Source organism: Saccopteryx bilineata, chromosome 4 (assembly GCF_036850765.1).
Source record: "Saccopteryx bilineata isolate mSacBil1 chromosome 4, mSacBil1_pri_phased_curated, whole genome shotgun sequence".
In the NCBI taxonomy this organism is placed as follows: Eukaryota; Metazoa; Chordata; class Mammalia; order Chiroptera; family Emballonuridae; genus Saccopteryx; species Saccopteryx bilineata.
The window spans coordinates 165,611,453-165,636,312 of NC_089493.1; the positions used below are offsets into that span (position 1 = coordinate 165,611,453).

At 42.3% G+C, this 24,860-nt stretch overlaps 1 long non-coding RNA gene and 1 other non-coding gene across 2 annotated transcripts in view; one reads left to right on the forward strand and one right to left on the reverse strand.

Moving 5' to 3' along the window:
• Positions 1 to 24,860, forward strand: part of LOC136333480 (uncharacterized) — a 58,708-nt gene that overhangs the window by 9,996 nt on the left and 23,852 nt on the right. The window contains exon 2 of the long non-coding RNA XR_010731044.1: positions 15,392 to 15,613. This is a non-coding gene — a long non-coding RNA (uncharacterized lncRNA). The remainder of the gene's footprint in view (positions 1 to 15,391; positions 15,614 to 24,860) is intronic.
• LOC136336873 (U4 spliceosomal RNA) lies at positions 4,761 to 4,906 on the reverse strand. The gene has a single exon (XR_010731622.1). It is a non-coding gene; the product is annotated as a U4 spliceosomal RNA (small nuclear RNA).

Here is a 24,860-nt window from a genome sequence, read left to right on the forward strand (position 1 = left end):
AGAATATTGTGGAATGAACTCAGAAAGAATCTGGAGGCGTTACTACAAATAAATACTAAAGATTTATTCAAAAATTGGGGTTTACAAGTCCAAAACACAACTAGGCAATACTGAAAGTGTTTTGAAGAAGAGAGAAAAGCTAAGATTTCTTATAGTAAAAAAGTACATTCTTAAGAAGAGTTAGTCTTGCCTTCTTAGCCTCTGGAATTGTCCAAGATAATAATCTTCTGGATGACTGTTGGTCTGAATAATAGAAGTCAGGTGGTTCAGATATTGAATGTCAGATGGTCTGGATATCTAGATAAGTGAACATTCTTTCCTTAGTCCTTCAGGGGCCAATCAAAGGGTTGTCTGGGGATTCGATGTATATCCAGCCATTGATGTAGTACTAGAAATTTAAGTTTAAGTTTCCAAGCCAGTTAAAATAAGAATAGAATAATTCTTGTTTTAAGAATTTAGCAACTTGACTATGATGATTCCATTTTATTTCTTCACTCTATTCTTTTTTCTCACTTTTTTTTTTCTTGTGGGAGAGACAGAGAGAGAGGGACAGATAGGGACAGACAGACAGGAAGGGAGAGAGATGAGAAACATCAATTCTTCGTTGCGGTTCCTTAGTTGTTCATTGATTGATTTCTCGTATGTGCCTTGACCGGGGGCTACAGCAGACCAAGTGACCTCTTGCTCGAGCCAGCGACCTTGGGCTCAAGCTGGTGAGCTTTGCTCAAACCAGATGAGCCCACGCTCAAGCTGGCGAGCTCAGGGTCTCGAACCTGGGTCCTCTGCATCCCAGTCCGACCCTCCATCCACTGCGCCACCACCTGGTCAGGCTTATTTCTCACTTTTGATCAGTATTTTTCTCTCGCAAAACATCATAGATTAAACAAAGCATTTTAAAGTCCTTGAGCCAAAATGGCAATACTTTCTTTGTGTCCATCATGTCCCTTGGGAGGCAGATATGAGCTAAAGACATGCTTGCCAAATATGAGTTTGTAGTGAGCTCAATATTTGTGTCAATTTTTAGGTGGAAGCTTTAGGAAAGAACCAGTTAAGACATTATTATTATATATCAGTTTTAGAAACTAGTCTCAGTGTTGAGAATAAGTTCAGTTAAACAGTTGTCTTATTTCAGGAGGTCATGATGCTGGTGACTCCAGAAGTTAGGCATATAGTACAAGCCATCAGTTATTTAACAAGAGGCATCTCTATGGACACAAAAGAAAACAGTGGTTAATGATAGAAGCAGACTATAATCCCAGTTTCTTAGTTGGGAAGATTGCTAGATGTCTGGCTCTAGCAACTTCAATTGGAGTAAGGGTAGACAATGACAGTCCGACAGATTTTACTGTCTGCAGTTTGAATGTTTCTTGTGATCTCTCTGAGATTTATATCAAGTTGTCCCATTTTAGCTTGCATGGCTTTGGGAAAAGGGGAGTTATAGTTCTCACTGATTCTAAGTCAAAAGATGGGAGGAAAAAATGGAAATAGTAATTTGGAGAGTAAGAGCTAGATACTGAAGGAAATGAGAATAATTCAGGATCCAATCCAGTTTATAAAGTAGGAACAAAACTTCAAAAGACAATGAGTAGCACCAGAATCTACTATCCAAAAAGGCTATTACTAAAAACACAATTTTTCTTTCCAAGATCACCCTTATTTTTATAAAAGAACCAAATTAAGACCAATTTATATGCAAATAAGGCTAGTGTCAATTAACTTGACCTGTTATGCACATAGGAGCATCAAGAATAGAATAGTAATTAACCATGCCTGACCAGGCGGTGGCGCAGTGGATAGAGCATTGGATTGGGATGTGGAGGATCCAGGTTTGAGACCTTGAGGTCGCCAGCTTGAGCGCGGGCTCAGCTGGTTTGAGCAAAGCTCACCAGCTTGGACCCAAGGTCCCTGGCTCGAGCAAGGGGTTACTCGGTCTGCTGTAGCCCCACGGTCAAGGCACCTATGAGAAAGCAAACAGTGAACAACTAAGGTGTCGCAATAAAAAACTAATGATTGATGCTTCTCATCTCTCTCCCTTCCTGTCTGTCTGCCCCTATCTATCCCTCTCTCTGTCTCTGTAATAATAATAATAATAATAATAATAATAATAAAAAGAATAGTAATTAACCTTATAGGCTCTTTTAAATCTGCTTTGCTGGAATTTTTCATACTGAATCTTCAGATTGAACTTCAAAAGACCTCTTGAGGCCAGAAAAGCCAAGGCAAGTACTTACCATCAGACTTTACCTGCAATACCTATAGATTTGGGTGAGGTCCTCTCTTCTCAAGGTCCCCAAAATACCTTTAAGTTCCTGTACCTGCTAGGAAGTGGCCTTTCTTACTCACCTGGTAAGGCTGCTGGGAACCCAGTAAGCAAGTAACCAGGCTGATACTTTCAAGGGTTTTATTAGCTTCCTTAAATCAATCTTAATTCTTTAAAGCTGTCTGGTCCTATGTGAGTCTATGCATGTTTCTCTCAAATGTGACATTCTAGTCAAAGCCTTGGTAACATAATCAGTTCACAATTGTGTCCTGTTGCAAGGAAAATATTCTTATTATGCAAATAATAGTTTTGCCATGAAAATAAGAATACTCACTGAGAGTTTCTGAATTCTAGAGGGAGCAGTTGACAAATAAATTTGCTCTTCTCTGTATCACACAACATTTTAAGATAACTAGAATTGCAAATGAAAACATAGTATCACAGGACATTGTAGATCCTTAGAAATTTTATATAATTTCTAGAACATTTATTTTAACAACAGTAATATGTACATACACTATAATTGTTTATTTGACAGTACTTCTTGTGTAGTTTTAGTATATCAAACAGGCCTAATTAGTTTAAATTCCTTCCTTTATAAAGAGAGAGAGAGAGAGGAATTTTCTTTGATCTCTCTGAAAAATTATAGTTATTTTCAGGTTAAGAAAAACAATTTTGGGCCTGACCAGGGGGTAGCTCAGTGGATAGAGCATTGACCTGGGACACAGAGGACCCAGGTTTGAAACCCTAAGGTCGCCAGCTTGAGTGTGGGCTCACCAATTTGAGCATGGGGTAACTGGGTTGAGTGTGGGATCATAGACATGACTCCATGGTCACTGGCTTGAGCTCAGAGATCACTGGCTTGAGTAAGGGGTCTCTGGTTCGACTGGAGCCCCCCAGTCAAGGCACATATGAGAAAGTAATCAATGAACAGCTAAGTTGCTGCAACGAAGAATTAATTCTCCTCTTTCTCCCTTCCTGTCTGTCCCTATCTGTCCTTCTCTCTTGCTAAAAAGAAAAAAGAGTCTGACCAGGCGGTGGCGCAGTGAGTGTAGGACTGGGATGTGGAGGACCCAGGTTCCAGATCCCGAGGTCGCCAGCTTGAGCGCGGGCTTAGCTGGTTTGAGCAAGGCTCACCAGCTTGAGCCCAAGGTCACTGGCTCGAGCAAGGGGTCACTCGGTCTGCTGTAGCCCCCCAGTCAAGGCACATATGAGAAATCAATCAATGAACAACTAAAGGAGCCGCAATGAAGAATTGATGTTTCTCATCTCTTTCTGTTCCTGTCTGTCTGTCCCTATTTGTCCCTCTCTCTGACTCTCTCTGTCTCTGCCACAAAAAAGAGAAATAAATAAATAAAAGGAAAATAGGGCCTTGGCTGGTTGGCTCAGCAGTAGAGCATTGGCCCAGCATGTGGAAGACCCGGGTTCAATTCCCAGTCAGGGCACACAGGTGAAGCAACCATCTGCTTTTCGCCCCCCCATCTCTTCCCCTCCCACAGCCATGGCTCAAGTGGTTCAAGCAAAGTTGGCCTCGGCCACTGAGGATGGCTCCATGGCCTGGGCCTCAGGCTCTAAAATAGCTTGGTTGCTGAGCAACGGAGCAGTACCCCAGATAGGCAGAGCATTGCCCTCTAGTGGGCTTGCTGGGTGGATCTTGGTTGGGGCGCATGTGGGAGTCTGTATCTGCTTCCCCCATCCACCTCTCACTTAATTAAAAATAAGAAAAATAATTTTGGCCTGACTGGTGGTGGCACAGTGGACAGAACATCAACCTGGTATGCTGAGATTCAAGGTCTGAAACCCCAAGGTCGCCAGCTTGAGTGTGGGATCATCCAGCTTGAGCACAGGCTCACCAGCTTAAGTGTAGGGTCACTGTATTGAACATGGGATCAGGTTGCTGTCTTGAGCAAGGGGTCATTGGCTCAGCCTGAGCCCCCTGGTCAAGGCACATATGAGAAGCAAACAATGAACAAGTGAAGTAACGCAACTATGAGTTGATGCTTCTCATCTCCCTTCCTGTCTCTCTCACAAATAATAATAATAATAATAATAATAATAATAATTTGGCCTGATGTGCAGTGGCTTAGTGCATAAAGTGCTGACCTGGAATGCTGACCAGCATTTGCTTACTAGGTCTTCAATGGTTTGAGACCCTGATCTTGCCCAGTATAGGCACATATGAGAAGCAATTTGATGCTTCCCATTTCTCCTCCTATCTCTCTCTCAAATCAATCAATAAAATATATATTTTTTTAATTCTGAATTTTGGGGAAGTTTGTTAAACATCAAAAGTTTTAAAACACTTAAGCATTTCCGTACCTTATATCTTCTACTAAAAACACATATTTCCTTTTATATTAATTAGAATTCTTAGCTCTTAAGAACCTTAATTTCATTTTTTCCCCAAAGATTTTATTTATTGATTTTAGAGAAAGTGGGAGAGAGGGGAGAGGGAGAGAGAGAAAGAAAGAGAAAGAGAGAGAGAGAAGCATTAGCTCATAGTTGTTTCACCCTAGCCATTCATTGATTGCTCCTTATTTGTGCCTTGACTGGGCAAACCTGGGTTTGTTTGTTTGTTTTTCCAATTAGCAATAATTGTGCCTTGGATAAACCTCATTGGCTACGATACTGCCACTGCGCAAAGCTAAGCCTGTGGTTTTGAACTGGCAATCTCAGCATTCTGGGTCAGTGCTTTGTCTACTGTGCCACCACAGGTAGGCAGAAGAAACCTTAATTAATTTAATGACAGCTAAAAAGTAAGCAATTATCATTCCTTAGATTAACAATTTTATGAATACATTTCATAATCTCTGGAAACACAGGTCTTTCAATCTCATATTTTTAGAAACATATATTTCCTCAACAAAGCACAAAACATTTATTAACAAATCCAAATTTATCTTTTAGTTTCTCTAATACAGCGGTTCTCAACCTGTGGATCACGACCCCGGCGGGGGTCGAACGACCCACAGGTTGAGAACCGCTGCTCTAATAAGAAGTCTAAAGTAGATAAACTTAGACTTACATAACAATTAAAAGTTTCAGTATATTATCTTATTTAGAAATAATCTAGATAGTCAATGAATTTAACTTGCCTCATCATTTGACTTAACTTGGAAAAACTAAGTTTTCAAGTTACCAAAAGATTTTGAGAAACTAAGCATGCCATGAAACATAATAATGCTAGAAAGTTTACCTAAAAACTTTATCCCATCTATATCTTTACTTGTTCTTAATAATTATGGTTAGGTTACTTATGAAAATTTTATCATACCTAGTTTTTCTTGCTAATACATTTTGCAATAGAGATAACATGAACTTATTTGACGAATAAACCCAGGTAGAATAAGAAATATTATACTTAATGCTGATACTCTAAAGACAGACCTGTTTAAACCAAACGAAACTCAACCCAGCTTTCATGTCAATTATTTCCCCACACATGTGATCCTGAAAAGCATTTGTGTTAGTTTCTATTGTATTTTTGAGAACTTTTAATATAAGTTTTTAGTTCCTTAAAGCCAGTTAAACGGAGCTTTTACAAACTAAGTCTCGTAATACCCTCCAGAAATAGACATACACGCACACATATTGAGAGATGCAACCGGAGAGACCTGACAGTTTCGTCTTCAACTTTCAACCATGAAACATGTACAATAAAAGGCAAAACCCCACTAACTTGGAACAGTTGCAGTAAGTTATTTGTTCAGATGGCCATGGCTTTTTCTTAATACTTATGGAAAAGACAGTGAAAATTTGTATTTCTTCCTTGGCAAGGAGTCTTGGAGCCAGAGCAAGAGTTTGTGCTTTTTTAAAACAAATAATCCAAAAAACCCTCACTTTCTTTTTTTTTTCTTTTTTTTTTTCAGTCTTAGGAATTGAGGATAATAAAGATAGGTGGACTTTGAACTTATTTTAGAGTTATGTTTCTGGTTATACGAAGATTTGTAAGATAAGGACAGTGGCTCTCAGTTTCCAAAGAATTGGGTTGTAATTTAAGTGACATCATAGGTTGACCTACCCAACCAGCTACATCTTCTTGGTTGTTCTTTCCCTCTGGATACCTAGTTTAATTTTAGTTTAGGGGAAAAGGCTCTAAAATTTTTTCCTATCAGGCTCTAATTTTTTTTTTTTTTTTTTTTTTTTTTTTTTTTGCATTTTTCTGAAGCTGGAAACAGGGAGAGACAGTCAGACAGACTCCCGCATGCGCCCGACTGGGATCCACCCGGCACGCCCACCATGGGGCGATGCTCTGCCCACCAGGGGGCGATGCTCTGCCCATCCTGGGCGTCGCCATGTTGCGACCAGAGCCACTCTAGCGCCTGGGGCAGAGGCCACAGAGCCATCCCCAGCGCCCAGGCCATCTTTGCTCCAATGGAGCCTTGGCTGCGGGAGGGGAAGAGAGAGACAGAGGAAGGCGCGGCGGAGGGGTGGAGAAGCAAATGGGCGCTTCTCCTGTGTGCCCTGGCCGGGAATCGAACCCGGGTCCTCCGCACGCTAGGCCGACACTCTATCAGGCTCTAAATTTTTAGCTTCTAATTTTGCCAAAATTCTGATAAAAAATTATTAAATTCTTTCAAATATCTTATCAGGTTAAGGCAAGAGAAACAAATTTTTAATGCACCTGCTCAGATGACCAACATTTTTTTAGTACCCTTTTAGAGATTTTTTAAATCATTTTGTCTTTTAAAAGCTTCTACATAGCCTGACCAGGCTGTGGCACAGTGGATAGAGCGTTGGACTGAGATTTGGAGGACCCAGGCTTGAGACCCTGAGGTCACCAGCTTGAGCGTGGGCTCATCTGGTTTGAGCAAAGCTCACCAGTTTAGACCCAAGGTCACTGGCTCTAGCAAGGGGTTACAGTTATTGATCGACTTACGACCTATGCAACTTACAACCATTCGACTTTGTGACCACAATCGCTAGCCACGAGTGCTCCACGTCTGGCAGTGCAAGCATTGCCCAGTTGGGCGTAAGACAGTGAGGACCTGCTTCTGGCAGCACTACCATCTCTGCGTGCACCATTTCAACTTATCCCAGACTCAGTACAGCAATTTGTGTTTTATGTCTTGGATATTTTTCATCAAACCCCTCCCAAGATGTCAACCAAGAGGAAATTGTCTTTGTCTACACCTCAGCCTGCCAAGGAGGAAAGATGGGCCATCGATCTCGACACGAAAATGAAGGTAATTAAGCAGTACGAAGGAGGAAAGAAAGTGAATGTGATCACACGTGGTACGAAGTTATCACACTCGACTGTGTTGATGATTTTGAAAGAATAGAGAATTCGTGAAGCTGTGAAAGGTTCTGCACCCATGCAATCAACAGTTATAACAAAGCAACGAAGCGGGCCCATCCACGAAATGGAGAAATTGCTATATATTTGGATGGAAGATCAAATTCAAAAATGGACACTATTAAGTCTTTTTACTGTGCAGATGAAGGCAAGAAGTCTATTTCAGACTCTGAAGGAGTGTGCTGGAGAAGATTACAGTCAAGAATTTGGCCTGACCAGGCGGTGGCGCAGTAGATAGAGTATCAGACTGGGATGCGGAAGACCCAGGTTCGAGACCCCGAGGTCACCAGCTTGAGCGCTGGCTCATCTGGTTTGAGCAAAAGCTCACCAGCTTGAGCCCAAGGTCACTGGCTCAAAGTAAGGGGTTACTCGGTCTGCTGAAGGCCTGCGGTCAAAGGCACATATGAAAAAGCAATCAATGAACAACTAAGGTGTCACAATGCGCTACGAGAAACTAATGATTGATGCTTCTCATCTCACCGTTCCTGTCTGTCTGTCCGTCCCTGTCTATCCCTCTCTCTGATTCTCTCTCTGTCTCTGTAAAAAAAAAAAAAAAAAAAAAAAAAAAAAAAAAAAAAAAGAATTTGTAGCAAGCACTGGCTGGTTCCAGAGATTCAAGAAAAGATTCCAAATGCATAGTTTTCAAGTGACTGGAGAAGCAGCGAGTGCGGATGAGGAAGGAGCACGTAAGTTTGTTGATAGTCTGAATGAATTAATTACAGATGAGGGATATCTAGCAGAACAGATTTTCAATGTTGATGAAACTGGATTATTTTGGAAACTGATGCCAGCACGCACATATTCACAAAGAGGCCAAAAGCATGCCAGTATTTAAAGCATTTAAGGACAGGCTAACTCTGCGGCTTGGCGGGAACATCGCAGGGTTTAAGCTGAAGCCGTTCTTAATTTATCACTCAGACAACCCACGTGCGTTCAAGAATGTTAACAAGCGCACACCCACCACATCTAGGCGATCTCTATCCAGATGTAAAATTTGTTTTTCTTCCGCCAAACACAACTCCACTCATCCAGCCTATGGACCAAGGTTCGATTGCTACTTTAAAGGCCAACTACAGTATCTCCAAACCACCTTCGCTCAAGCAGTATCCACTATAGATGCTGACTCAGAACTAACATTGCGAGATTTTTGGAAACACTACAACATTTTGATGTGTATCAAGAATATCGCTACCGCCTTGGAGGCTGTGACGACAGTGCATGAATGGCATCTGGAAAAATTGTGTTAAGCGCTATGTTAATGATTTTGACAGATTTGACAGTGAACATGAACTTGAAACGATTCAGAAAAAAAATAGTAAAACTTGCAAAAGACCTTTCTTTGGAGTGTGAAATGGAAGATGTCAAAGAGTTGCTAGACAAAGAATCCGGAGAACTTACAAATGAAGAGCTAATCAAACTGGGAGAAGAAAGAGTGGCGGAAGAAGAAAGAAGAGGAGAAGCCAGAAAGAAAGTTCACCACTAAGGGATTATCAGAAGGTTTATATTTACTGAATAAACTTCTTATACATTTCAAAGCAATGGACCCACAGACATCGAACGGTTTGCAAGGATTGAACAGATGGTGCATGATGTGTTTTGTCTGTATCATGAAATTTATGAAGAAGAAAAAAAACAACATACAATTCAGACAAAGCTCACCATGTTTATGAAAAAACCAATTCTGGTAACCCAAACTGCTGCCTCAGATGACAACATCAACGATCCGCAGCCAAGCACCAGCAGCCAATAAAATGTTTCGTACATGTTTATATATTTTTATATGTTTTGCAATTGGGAAAATGTTTCCTATGGTTATTTTTTACACCTGTATTTTGTATTTTTGTATGCACTTGTATTTTGTAATTTTGTATTTTTACAAATATTAAACCAGTTGTACTGGTAATGCAGTGTTTTAAACCTGACGAATGTAAAAATAAGAAACAATGGTGTAGAGATAATACAAATGACATAAAATGAACAAAGAAAATTATGATATATAACAATAATGAAAGAAAATTATAAAATATGACTTAAAGATTTTTATAACATTTCACAGTACTGTACATATAGCCTACTCAACTCACGACCAAATCATGTTACGACAGGTCTGTCGGAACCAATCGTGGTCGTAAGTCGAGCACTAGCTGTACTCGGTCTGCTGAAGGCCCGCGGTCAAGGCACATATGAGAAAGCAATCAATGAACTAAGGTGTCGCAACAAAAAACTGATAATTGATGCTTCTCATCTCTCTCCGTTCCTGTCTGTCTGTCCCTATCTATCCCTCTCTCTGACACTCTCTCTGTCTCTGTAAAAAAAAAAAAGAAAAAGGCTTCTGCATAAGCCCTGGCTGTGTAGCTCAGTTCGTTAGAACATCATCTTGATTCACCAAGGTCCGTATACTGAAAAGTACATTCTTGAAAAAAATCATTTCTGTATTCTTAACCTCTGGATTTACCAAGGTTGTAATCATCTAGATTAGTGTTTTTCAACCACTGGTCCACAGACTGGTCCTCAAGAAATTTTGTGCTAGTCCATGAAAAAGTTAACTACCCTGATGTATGAGATTATAGACTCAATCATCTTAGTCAAATTCACTTATGCTCAGGGTAATTTCTGCCTTAGTGGCTCCCGAAATAATTCTCCTATTTTCACTGGTCCCCAAGTATAAAAAGGTTGAAAACCACTGATCTACATATTCATTGGTCTGGATAATGAATATCAGGCAGTCTGAATATGTGAACAGTCCTTCTGTAGTCCTTCAGGGGGTATTCAGGGTTATCTGGTTTGATATATATCGGCATTTATTTTAAAGAAAATTGGGATCATGCTGAATATGCATGCAGCTTTAATTTTTTTTTTTACACTTACTATTATATAATGCTTCAAAAACAAATTAAAATGACTGCAAAATAACTAGATGTACTATCATTTATTTCACCCTTTTGTTGGATATTGAGTTTTTTTTTCTTTTTCCTATTTTGTTTTGCTCTCTTTTATGTTGCCAGCTTTCCCCAAGTGTCTGATAATCTTTGTCCGTTCATTTATGTATGAGGTAATAAGAAGTCGATTAGAAGTTCTGTGTGTATGGGCTTTACTGATGGATGACTGAATGCATCTCTTCAACTATTAATATTGATAATTTTTTTCCAGGGGAAAATTCTCCCGAGTACTGACTGCAGGTTTAATGCCAATCTTGTGCTTTTTAAAATATTGAATAATAACTTTAAAACACTCTTTCCTGCATCTCTGCTTTGATGATGTTTTTTATAGTGATCTTATCTCCATGGGCCATGTCCCCAAATGGTTTCTGCTTTTTTCATTGTATTGTTGAATATCTGCTAATCCTGTGACTGAGAATGTCTTGAATGGGATCTTCGGACAGCAGTGGTCATTCAATACAATCTATTAATGGATTTTGGTTGCTGCTCGATTTGAACTCTTTTGGAGCTCTGATTTGTCTTTAACGCTACAATTTCCACTGTTTACATTTGATCCTCATAGTAGGACTTATGTTTCACCTAAGCAGATTTATAAAGCCCATTTGTGTTTTATGTTAAGTGGTTTGTACTAGACAGTGTTAGTGTTAAGTAATCTTTTTTTATGTTGCTTTCTTTCTGTATAAGCTTGGGAATGATTGAGTCCCACTGTGTAAAGTCTTGCTTTTCAAAAGGACTTTGATCTCAGCATAGATTCTGTTTCTGTGACTTTTGCTATTCTCTTTCTCCTACTGTTCTTTTTTGCCTTGTTTAGAGGAAACTGAAAATAGATCCAGATATTTATTCCTCTAAGATGACGGTGTCTTAGGAACACAGGGAGAATGTGTGTATTGGTGGGGGTGGGGAGGCTCACGGCCTCTGGAGCATCTGTATGGCATATGCTCTTTCCAGTGTCCCTGTGAATAGTACATGCTCATTGTTCTTACAAAAACAATGTCTTCCAAGAAATATAGTTTCAAACTTTGCTAGAGTGAGGCTAATCATTACTGCAGGCTCTTGTTGAACTAATCAAATTAAATTATGATTTTGGTAGAACTAGGTCAGTCTGAAGAACCCTTCTCCCCCAATACACACACTGAATTTCAGGAGAGTGTGAGCTATGGTAGCTGTGTTCTACTTCTGTGACTTAAAAAACAAATACTGGAGTAACCATGGAGGGGTTAACGAAACTGATTCCTGTGCTGACCAGGGTTCACTAGGTTTTCTGCAGGTTTACCAAAGTGTTCTCCGTGGGTGGGAGAGAGGAAGTACAGAAGCAGTCAGCAGTTACGCATGCCCAAGCTCATGTGATAATCGTGGTGTCGGTCACAGTGAACCTTTGCTTAGGGTAGGGAGAAAGGCTGTTCCCAGGTCGGAGTGTGGCTCCATGTTGGCATAGACCAGAGAGCAGAGAAGAAAAGAATTCTAGTTCCCTGTCAGATCCCTGGGAAAATAAGGGTCTCTAAAATGGGGGACAGATTACAACTGTGGTCAAAATAGAGACCCTCAAGTTATTCTGACTCTATATTAAAAAGTTTCAACTTATAATCACCTCCCTCAAGTGCCACTCTCCTCACTCCTTCCTTCTCTTACTGGGTTTAAGCCCCTGCTTCCTACCCAGCAGTCTATTTGACACTTTATTTTAAGGTGAGAGAAGGGGAGATAGTGAGGCAGATTCCCACATGTACCCCAACTGGGACCCACCCAGCAACCCCATCTGGGGCCAGTACTCGAGTACTGAGCTATTTTAGCACCTGAGTCTGACATACTGGAACAGGGGTCCCCAAACTTTTTACACAGGGGGCCAGTTCACCGTCCCTCAGACCGTTGGAGGGCCGGACTATAAAAAAAACTATGAACAAATCCCTATGCACACTGCACATATCTTATTTTAAAGTAAAAAAACAAAACAGGAAGAAATACAATATTTAAAATAACAAACAAGTAAATTTAAATCAACAAACTGACCAGTATTTCAATAGGAACTATGCTCCTCTCACTGACCACCTATGAAAGAGGTGCCCCTTCCAGAAATGCGGCGGGGGCCGGATAAATGGCCTCAGGGGGCTGCATGCGGCCCGCGGGCCGTAGTTTGGGAACCCCTCCACTGGAACCAACCGAGCTATCCTGAACGGCCAGGGCCACACTGGAACCAGTGGAGCCACTGGCTGTGGGAAGGGAAGAGGGAGAAATGGAGGAGAAGGGGGGGAAGAGTCACTTCTTCTGTGTGCCCTGACCAAGAATCAAACCCAGGATGTCCATATGCCAGGCCAACACTCTATCCACTGAGCCACCGATCAGCGCCTTGCCACCTTTTCTAAAGGTCGCTATTCTTATTGTTTGTTTTTTAAAACCAGTTACCCAGGAGAAGAGTATGAGCCATATTCATCTTTCTACCCCACCACTTAGCACAGTGGCAGGCACAGTCAGCACTGCCTGGTGCTTGGTTGAATGCCACTCGGAAGGATTCATTAGCTTACCATACTATTGGTTCCTAGGACTGGAAATTCTATGGAGGCAATTTAGGTTAGGATGGGATTCAGTCTGATCTTTGAGCTGTTATAAAGTCATCTGGAGTCCCATTCCTTTCCTCCTTTCTGCTCTGCCTCCTTCATCTTAAGACTGGCTCCCTGAGGTCTACACATTGGCTGTCAGCAATTTTGTAGGACATGTCCTTGCTAGACTTTGTGCATGCCTGTGTTAAGGGGAATTGAAACTTGGGAGTTTGTTAAGAGAGCCCCAAGTTTTTATTTTATTTATTTTATTTTACTTTATTTTAGTGAGAGAATGAGACAGAGAGAGGGACAGATAGGGACAGACAGATAGGAAGGGAGAGAATGAGAAGCATCAACTCATAGTTGCAGCACCTTAGTTGTTCATTGATTGCTTTCTTGTATGTGCCTTGACTAGGGGGCTCCAACTGAGCCAGTGACACCTCCGTCAAGCCAGTGACCTTGTGAGAGCCCTCAAGCTTTTAACTGATCAAACCACTTCAGAACCAATCCCAGTGGCCAAGAATGCTATTTATGATTAGCTTAATCCTGATTCCTTTGAATCAGTCTTGATGCAAAGGAAGGGTGACCTGGATTGACTTAGGTTGCATTGGGTTCTCCTGGGAGCTGGTAAAGAATGAGCCTCCTTGTAGCAGATGAAATGTAGGGAGAATGGATGGATACCTAACTGGGAATCTGACTACTGTTACAAACAAGGATATGGTTGTTGTGTGGGCAACCAGCAAAGTTGGTTAATTCAGATTACCATTTTAATTCAGATTTTTCTGGGGACCCTTACTTAATGGCTATTTTGTTCTTCATAGAGAGGCAGTTACTACTTGTTGAGTGCATGTTGTGAAAAAGAATTTAGTATTTACTAAATTTTAAGTAGTTACTGAGTATTTAGTAATACTCAAAATAGTAACTTTTGAGTATGAGACTCTCCTCTCTATTAACTTACTATTTAGTTGGGAATAGAAGACACTTAAATAAGTAAAAAGTTAAATAGCAATACAAGAGATGGGTCACAGTACAAGACAGCAAGATGACAGGTATCATGCTGTTCATCCAGCATTTGGACTTTGCATTCCCCAGTAATGCTTTTACTCTAAAGTCATTGTGGAGGTTACAGAGATGATGGAAAAAGAGATGTTGGCCCATCAGACTTGAAGCCCAATCAGGAGAGTGGTTAACACACTTGGAGGCTGGAAAGCAATGGCCTCTGTCATAGAAGCAAACCACTGAGAACAGGAACCTGTAAACACTAGTGGGAGTTCCTGGTGAGCCCTCCAGAGTCCCTGGAGCCTGGGTGGTCAGGAGAGATATTCAGCGTCCTCTATAGACAGCTCTGCCCTCTGTCCAATGATGACTGAGCATGCTGCTCAGAGCTGTGGTCTGGATAGGGGCCAACCAGATCACCCCACTGCCCTGGGCAGTGGCAGCCATTACACTCTTTGGTAGGTCACTGCTGGCAGTGTTGCTTGTTAGAAGACCTCGTGTGCCCCAACCCTGTTTATTGGAGGATTGTTAGTACTGAGTTAGCATCTGCTGATTTGTCTCATTATTACTGCTTTTAGCCTTTGTGTCTTCTTTTTAGAGCTACTCAGTCACATTTATGGACATTTCAGAGAATTGGAAAACAAAATAATATCCTGTTCTTCAACACATTTATTGAGGGGCTGGCCTTGTGCCAGGCACTGTGCTAAGCTCTAGGGTCATGGTGATGATTCAGAATTGTCCTGATCCCTGCTGTCACAGCCTACAGTCTAGAGGGGAAGGCAGCAAAGGCAAATAAACAGATTCATGAGAAATTTGCCAATTGTGATGGTGAGAAGGAAACAAAATGGACAGAGCTGAAGATTTGCAGGTTTGAGATACCTTTAAGGCATTTTAATTTTTCTGAAGCTGGAAACGGGGAGAGACAGTCAGACAGACTCCTGCATGCGCCCGACCGGGATCCACCCGGCACGCCCACCAGGGGGCGACGCTCTGCCCACCAGGGGGCGATGCTCTGCCCCTCCGGGGCGTCACTCTATTGATACCAGAACCACTCTAGCGCCTGGGGCAGAGGCCAAGGAGCCATCCCCAGCGCCTGAGCCATCTTTGTTCCAATGGAGCCTCGGCTGCGGGAGGGGAAGAGAGAAACAGAGAGGAAGGAGAGGGGGAGGGGTGGAGAAGCAGATGGGTGCTTCTCCTGTGTGCCCTGGCCGGGAATCGAACCCGGGACTTCTGCACACCAGGCCGACGCTCTACCACTGAGCCAGCCGGCCAGGGCCCCTTTAAGGCATTTTATAAATGATCTCTTGAGTTGAATTTATTTCCCCTAATACTGATTAAATGCAAATAATTTTTATTGTTTGTCTCTTAGGTACATTTGGCAGGTCCCTAATGAACCCAGGGAACCCTCCACCATATCCGGGCCCCGGTCCGACGGCCCCGTACCCACCTTATCCACAAGCACCAATGGGGCCTGAGGTGTACTCTCCAGGAAATATGGGAGGACCTTACCCACCTCCTCAGGGATACCCCTACCAAGGATACCCGCAGTATGGCTGGCAAGGCGGACCTCAGGAGCCTCCTAAAACCACAGGTACTGTGAGGGGGCTGCATGTAGGTGGATATGTGTCTGTGTGTGTGCACAGTCCCATATCACCAAAGGAAATGTTTGCCTGTTTTCTTTGGCAGAGAAGAAACTCTGGTCTTTGTGTGCTGAGGTTGGCATTCTCAAAGCTTGGTGACTGTCTAGGGTGGCTTCTTACTCCTGAGAAGGACATCTTTCTCAGGAAACCTGAGTCAGTTTTGCCTACTTACTTCATTTCTCTTGTTCCTCTTGGGGCTGATGACTTCTTGGCCGACATGTTGTCTTAGGGCACGTCCAGGGCACCAGTGGGGGAAAGTACCAGTTGGGTTCTTGCCCTGGCCATCAGTTTTGTTTTTCAGATTTAGCCTGTTGGGATTATTTTATCTCAGCTTGTTGACCATCAAGTCATCCTCTTGCCCCTGCTGTTGGGGTTGCTTTTCTTTACTAGTATGTTTTCTTAATTCTATTTAATCTGCCAGCTTAGTTTTCAGCTGGCTTATGAGACCCTGTGTGCTGAAACAGTGCTACTCAAAGTTCATTCTGCAGACTAGTGCCAGTCCATGAACGGCTACTGGGCTATGATGAGATAAGTACATAAAGTGAGAGTAAACATTTAAAAACCTTTAGAGCAATTTGACATTTCTTTGACATTCAAGCATGTGATCTTGCATTTTACAAAATGTATCAATCCGTGAAGGGCTAGAAAGGACACATCTTGAGCAGCACTGTGCTAGATGTCTTGGTGACTGCTGTGACTGTTCCATGACCTTTTGGTTTGCGGAGTGGTTCCCTCTCATAGTGCTTTTGGCTTAGTTCATACTGAGTGCTTATTGTGTGCCACGTGGTCTCCTAAGAGCTTTATATACATTAACATTTAATCCTTGCAACGATCCTAAGAGGTTATTCCCATTTTACAGTGAAGTCATTGAGGCGCAGAGTGGAGTAATGATTTGGCAGAAAGTGGTGGATCCCAAAATTGAATTTTGATAGCTTGACTTAAGAATCTGTACCTGAAAAAAAAGAGAATCTGTACCTGTAACTTCTTGCTGTCTCTTGTCCCTCTCCTGTCTTTTCTGACCCACATGCGTTTGAGTTTAGGGCCTTAAGCTGCCTTAGAGATTTTCCTATAGCTTAACCCCTTATTCATCAAAAGTAGTAACAGAATTGATGGCTTGTTTTATTCCAGGATTTGAGGATTCTTTAGAATGGGTTGATGCCATGGAGAAAAAATATGTTTAAGAGGAATTTTGCACTCAGTACGGGAAAGATAATATCAATACTTTTATAGTGTCAAATGAGAGGCTGTGTTAAGAATGAATAGATTTGAATACCTTTATTTATTTATTTATTTATTTATTTATTTATTTATTTATTTACAGAGACAGAGAGAGAGTCAGAGAGAGGGATAGACAGGGACAGACAGACAGGAACGGAGAGATGAGAAGCATCATTTAGTTTCTTGTTGCACATTGCGACACCTTAGTTGTTCATTGATTGCTTTCTCATATGTGCCCTGACCGGGGGCCTTCAGCAGACGAAGTAACTCTTGCTGGAGCCAGCGACCTTGGGTCCAAGCTGGTGGGCTTTTGCTCAAGCCAGATGAACCTGCACTCAAGCTGGTGACCTCGGGGTCACGAACCTGGGTCCTTCCGCACCACAGTCAGAGGCCCTATCCACTGCGCCACCACCCGGTCAGGCGATTTGAGTACCTTTAAAAGATTTACTTATTTTGCCTGACCAGGCGGTGGCACAGTGGATAGAGCGTCGGACTGTGATGCAGAGGACCCAGGTTCGAGACCCCGAGGTCGCCAGCTTGAGCGCGGGCTCATCTGGTTTGAGCAAAAAGCCCACCAGCTTGAACCCAAGGTCGCTGGCTCCAGCAAGGGGTTACTCGGTCTGCTGAAGGCCCGCGGTCAAGGCACATATGAGAAAACAATCAATGAACAACTAAGGTGTTGCAATGCGCAATGAAAAACTAATGATTGATGCTTTTCATCTATCTCCGTTCCTGTCTGTCCCTGTCTATCCCTCTCTCTGACTCACTCTCTGTCTCTGTAAAAAATAAAAAAAAAAATAAAAAAAATAAAAAAATTTACTTATTTTGAAGGAAAACTGTTACAACCCAAGATTTCTGTTTGTTGTCAGGTTTTATTTTGTTTTTTTGTATTTTTCTGAAGTTGGAAATAGACAGACTCCCGCATGCGCCCAACTGGGATCCACCCGGCATGCCCACCAGGGGGCGATGCTCTGCCCATCTGGGGCGTCAATCTGTTGCAACCAGAGCCATTCTAGTGCCTGAGGCAGAGGCCATAGAGCCATCCTCAGCGCACGGGCCAACTTTGTTCCAATGGAGCCTCGGCTGCGGGAGGGGAAGAGAGAGACAGAGAGGAAGGAGAGGGGAAGGGGTGGAGAAGCAGATAGGCACTTCTCCTGTGTGCCCTGGCCAGGAATCGAATCTGGGACTCCTGCACGCCAGGCCGATGCTCTACCACTGAGCCAACCGGCCAGGGCTGTTGTCAGTTTTAATAGCACATGGTCAGAAGAGTGCAAGAAGTATAACCTATATAATTAGAGTAGTTGGCATGCAGGTCTGTGACATCAGAGGGGAATTTCCTGAAAATAAATTGCAGTTTCTGGGTTTTCCACTTCAAGACAAGGTAGCCCTATGATGAATGAAAAAGGCAGACCAAAAAGACCAGATAATGAATGTATGATTCATTTATGAGAAATTCAAGAACAAACCAAACTAATCGATGGTGATGAAGATCAGAATTGTGTTTACCCCTGGCTATGGAATAGGGAGCAAGAGTGGGGTTTGTTATTGATTGGCAAGGGCACAAGGGAATCTTCTGGAGTATTAGGAATATTCTTTACCTACCTGGGTATAAACATTCTTCAAGCTATACACTTACTATTTGTGCACTTTCCAAAATGTTTTATGTCAATAAAAAGTAAAGTCATCCCAGCATTTGGTTTATCCAATAGATTCAGCCCAGTGCCTACCTGGAGTTGTGTCCTTCACCCATAGCCCTCATGGTCTGTGGTATGTAGGCCATTCCTGGACCTGCATTGTTTATATTGACTGTAACTAGCATTTGAAGTATATGGAACTTTATATAATTTGTCTAGAATAAGTGCTTCTTAGGCTTGGTAGACTTTGTCCCCTCATGCAGAATATACAAATTTCGTTTTCTTTCTTTACTTTTGGTGTAATTTAAGTATTATGTCAGCCTTTTTGAGAAAATAATATCTTAATTCTTCTTAGGGTTAAAAGACTCTGTTTATCTTGATTTCATAAACACAGTTGAAAGTTGTTTAATGTCCTTGCCTACAGGATTTCTTTCCATGTTATCATCTTGTGAATTGTTAACTGTCAGGTGATGCCAGATGGCCAAGTTCTTTTCTCACCTGGGGTCCAGGTTCTGTGAATGGGACTCCTTTATCCCCTCACTAAGGGATGCAACCTTTAGGGACCCATTTCATTCCTTGCTTTTTATACTGCTTCTGGGATCCTCAATCAGAGTCATTCTTGGGGCTTATATTCTGTGCCATGTCTCTGAGCTTTCTATGGAAATTTAAGGGTGTTTTTTATTTTATTTATTTATTTTTAGAGAGGAGAGAGAGACAGAGAGGGAGAGAGAGGAGAGAGAGACAGAGAGAGAGAAGGGGAGAGGAGCAGGAAGCATCAACTCCCATATGTGCCTTGACCAGGCAAGCCCAGGGTTTCAAACTGGCGACCTCAGCATTTCCAGGTCAACGCTTTATCCACTGCGCCACCACAGGTCAGGCAAGGGTGTTTTTTTTCCAACTGGATGAATTTAGATTTATCTACTACTGCAGATATCATCTCTCAGACAAGTTCAAGTCCATTCTGTTAACAGCTACCTCCCTGGAAATGACTTCTTTGTCAAAGGAGGGAGGGTCTTCCTAGCCATTCTAATTGATGTCTGATAATTAGTAGGGACTTAATAAAGGTGTGTTGAATGGATGGATAGGTGGGTAGATGGCTAACCAAAGCAGAACCTACTTTGGTAGTCTGTTTATGGTTCAAAGTTCATTCTTCAGAAATTATAGTTAAGAAAAACCTTTGTTTTTTCTCAGTAAACCAGCTTTTTGGAAATTGTGTAATTGGAAGGTGATTGTGGGAATAGGACTTCCCAGAGAGCAGTATGTCAAAGGTCCCCTGGGGTGATTTTTAATAATAATAATAACTATAACAACTACTGTTTCTTGAGCACAGTTCCAGGTACCAACCTTATGTAATCTTCACAACAATCGATAGCATTAGTCCCATATTACAGTGGTGGCATCTGAGACTCACGGAGATTGTGTTTCAGTTAGCTATTGTTTGGGATATTGCCCCAAAACTCAGCTGAAAAAATAACGATTTATTACTTCTCATGATTCTGTGAGTTGGCTTCATGTGATCTCTCCTAGGGTCACTTGCATGACTTCATTTAGCTGTCAACTTGGCTGGGGCTGGCATGTCCATGATGGCCTCACTCACATGACTGGGCCCTGGTCTGCCTCCCTGAGGCCTCTCCCTGCACAGCCTCTCATCTCGCCTGAGTGTCTTTACAGGGCAGCTAGCTCCCAAGTGGGTGAAAGTAGAAGCTGCCAGGCTAATAGCCAGGCCTAGAGCCGGCACAGCATCAGTTACCCAGTATGCTGTTCAAACAAGTCACAGGGCTGGCCAGGTTCAAGAGGAGGGGAAATAGATGTCATTCCCCCACCTTTTTTTTTTTAATAAAAACTTTATTGAGATACAGTTTATAGACTGTATAATTCCCCCACTTAAAGTATATAATCCAGGGGGGTTTAGTATGCTCAAAGAGTTGTACAGCCATCACCACTGTCTGATTCTAGAACATGTTCATCACAACATAAAGAAACCTGGTACCCTAGCAATTACTCCCTGTTTCCTTAACCCTCCCCCTCTGTTAATCTACTTCTATCTCTATGGATTTGCCTGTTCTGGACATTTCTTATAAATAGAATCATATAATAATATATAGTCTTTTATGACCAGCTTTTTTCACTTAGTATAATGTTTTCAAGGTTTATCCACGTTGTAATATGTATTCATATTTCATTCTTTTGTACCACCAAATAATATTTAATTGTGTGGTTATACCACATTTTTATTTATACATTTATAGTTTATCCATTTATTAGCTGAGGTCACCAGTTTGAAACTCTCGGCTTACCTGGTCAAGGCACATATAAGAAGCAATCAGTGAACAACCAAAGTGAAGCAACTACAATCTCGTTCCCTCTCCCTCTCTCTCTTCCTCCCTGTCCCTCCTTCTTTCTCTAAAATCAATAAATAAGTAAAGGCTATTATAAACATTCATGTAAAATAAACTCCATCTTACTAAGAGGATTGGCATGCGAATACAGGGTGAGAGGAATTGTCGATGACGATCTTGGCAGGCAGTCCACAACATTCCACTCTTTGCTTTCAACAATTCACATCTCCTCCATGTGCAAACTATAGCCACCCCCGTCAAGACCGCCAGACGTCTCATCCAATAACTACATTGGCTTGACGTCCAGGATGTCATCATTTAAGTAGTCTATGTGTAGATAAGGCTAACCCGCCATGCATCTCTTTCCATAATCAGTTTTTGTGTTCTGTCTGGTTTACCTCTTTAATGTCTGAATTCAGTCATCCTTGCTCTTGCTGTCTTACCTTAGGCTTTCAGCATTTATGTTAGTCAACACTCAAGGCTGTAAGGTGACAGAACCTCAGCCTTAGATATTAACCAACAATAGAGGATCACAAAGAGACCTGAGGAAAACCTCAAAAATGATAGATGATAGCCAAAACAGATTAAAAAGGGACTCTGAGGGAACAGAAACCATGCAAGGAAGAACCCCGTTACAAAAGAGGGCGGAGACCTCTAATGTACTTTGACATACAGGAAGATAAATCTTATTGAAGAGTAGGGTGCTGTATTGAAAACAGAAAGCACAGAAACTTATGGTCTTCTATGACCAGCTTCTTTCATTTAGTAAAATGTTTTCCAGGTTCATCCACATTGTAAAGCTCAAAAAACAAAAGCACTTGGCAAAGGAGAATCTGAAACTGACCTCAGCCCAAGAATTAGGTTCAACAGACACATTGGACAGCCAAATCTTGCCAGACCAGAATTTAAGGCTTTTTGCCACAGGTAGACATTTGTACATACTTTTTTGGTTATCTATTGCTACATTACAAACCACAAATGTGAGATATTCTGTAATTTGAGTAGGGCTTGGCAGGAAGGCTTCCTTTCTGCTCCCCATGGGCGTGTACTGGGGCTGGAACATAGACGATAGCCAGTGTGCTGGCTTTGTATTCATAGCAGGTCCAAAGGGGTACACTATGGGTTTGTCTTCCACCTGTAACACGGAGGAGGTAACCATGTGGCTTGGCAGATGTTCTGAAGGGAGAGAAGGCAGGGAGTGGAATGGCAATTACTGCTGGGAGGGGTCAGAGAGACCCATACTGAGATGCTGTTATCCTGTGTGTATTCCAAACCAGTCTTCGGCTTCTCCACTCATATTGGCTTTGGTTGACCCTCTTAACTTCCCTTGAAGGTTTAAGTTCAACCATAGTCTATCAACGGTTTTAATTTCGGTGAACTCTTATACTTCTGGTTCATATAACAAAAAATTATTCTTTCAAATAAAAAAAAACCTCACACATCTGGCATCTTTCTTTCTCCCTCCCTCCATGTGGCCTTCCCACATGGCTAGCATGGGCCACTTCACAGCATGATGGCCTCAGTAGCTAGGCTCCTTTCATGGTAGAGTGCAAAGGTGGAAGCTGCCAGGCCTTTCTTTAAAAAGGAAAAGAAGCAAACAACTTTTTCTTTAACTTAAAAGCATTGCAGAAATAGTTCAAACGACTCTACATACCTTTCACCCAGATTTCCCCAAACCTTACATAACCACAACAGAATGCTCTGCCAGGCTGTGTGGCAGATCTCTGAAGTCTCAGAACATCCCTTCCGTCACTCTTCTGTTGATCAGAGCAGCCTCAGGTCTATCCAGCATGAATTCTAGGGGAGGGGAAATAGACTTCACTCCTTGATGGGGGGACGTGGCAAAGCCACATTGCAAAATGGCGTATGGTTGGGGGATCTTTGGGAACATGATCACAAGTCCCAGTGGTGATAGGCGAACTCCTGTTAGTGAAGCATTCTAAAGAACAAAACTTGGGCCTGACCAGGTGGTGGCACAGTGGAAAGAGCATCGGACTGGGATGCAGAGGACCCAGGTTCGAGACTCCGAGGTCGCCAGCTTGAGCACGGACGAGCTCATCTGGTTTGAGCAAAAGCCCACCAGCTTGAACCCAAGGTCACTGGCTCCAACAAGGGGCTACTCGGTCTGCTGAAGGCCCGCAGTCAAGGCACATATGAGAAAGCAATCAATGAACAACTAAGGTGTTGCAACGCGCAGTGAAAAACTAATGATTGATGCTTCTCATCTCTCTCCATTGCTGCTGTCTGTCTGTCCCTGTCTATCCCTCTCTCTGACTCACTCTCTGTCTCTGTAAAAAAATAAAATAAAATAAAATAAAATAAAAAAGAACAAAACTTGGACTGACCTGGGTTGGCGCAGTGGGTAAAAGCGCCAACCTGGAACACTGAGGTCACCAGTTTGAAACCTCGGGCTTGCCTGGTCAAGGCACATGTGGGAGTTGATGCTTTCTGCTCCACCCCCCTTCTCTCTCTCTGTCTCTCTCTGTCTTCTGTCTTCTCTCTCTAAGAAATGAATAAATAAAATCTTAAAAAAAAAAAAAACTTGTTCTAGGTTCTTGTAAAAATGCCATAGCAACAGAACTGTTTAAAGTTAAAAATTAAACAACAGTATCTCCAGTTTCGTATCAGGAAACAGGCAGTGTCTTTTTAAGGAACATTCTATGAATTGGTTAAAAACTCATGAAAGAAAAGGTTTTAAATTCTGTCACCAAAATTAAAATGACTCCATTCAGACACCTTAAATCATCAGAAGTGGGAGAGTCCTCAGATGATCACCCCAGGTTAATCTCCATTCCAAGCTCATGGCAGACATCACTAATCAATCTTGGCTCTGTCTGCTTAGCCCAATTGTGCCTTCAGCCACTATGAATAGGTTTGAATTGTTAGGAAAGAGGAAACCATTCACTATTCTTGTTAGGCTAACCTCTTTTTAGAGATACTCAAAAGCCCAGAGAGGTGTAGTGAGTTTTGGCTGGGAAGTTAAGTCCTGATTCCCAGCTAAATGCACACGTCCTCATGACTCCTTGCTGCTGTAACCAGCACAGCTTCCACGACGGTCAGCAAACACCCACCTACAGAAAACACCTGCTTTTCTGCCCACTCCCTGTCCTGTCCTGTCAACCCCCCCCCCCGAACCCACAGAAGCCTGGTAATTACAGCAGGGTGCCAGTTTTCTTGTAGACAGAGGTAAGTGGAGTGTGATTAAGCTGGATTCCAGTTCCCTTCACGCTAGGACCAGCAGGTTACTTAGCCTCCTTGGGTTGAGTGTGCCTGCTTCCCCTTGTAAGCTTCACAGAGGCAGTCTTTTCGCACCTTCAGCTGTGCCCGGAGCATCTAGAACAGTGCTGACACAATGTGTATGCTCAGTAAATGTGTGTTGGATAAATGGAAATACCATTTCGAAAGGTTGTGATTTCATGTTAGGTATCTGGCCTACTCCCTTTGAGACCCTTCCCTTACTCTTTCAAGTCCAGATATTAGGGTTTTATACATGCTCTTCTGGGTTAGTACTGTGGTATCAGGCAATGTATTGATTTAAAATAAATTCTACTTCGAGTCCTTGGGATGACCCCATGGAGATCAAAAGCCCGGTCTTTGCCTGGGTTTCTAAGCCTGTAGATGGAGAACTAAAAGTAAGTCTGTCAAATTTCTTTGTAATTCGAAGAAGCAAAAGCAGAGTGCCTATTCCAGGAGTGCCCTGCCAGGTCACTGCCAACCAGGAAGAAGTTAGGAGCGGCCTCTCCTTCAGTCCACAGCACAGACGGGAGGGGAGGGGTGCTAGAATGGCATGCTTCACCTTCTGCACACTTTCTTGGTGTCTGACTTTCATCAGTCAGCATGAGGACAGAGGAAGGAATTTAACGGTCTGGCATCTCTGGCTAATTGGCTCGTGGTATAGAATTACAGCTTGGCTTTTTCGAGCCTTTTATGCCTCTCTTTATCATAAACTGATCAGGCATTTTCATTGCCCTGAGAAGCCTTTCTAGCATGAAATCCAGCTCAGTACC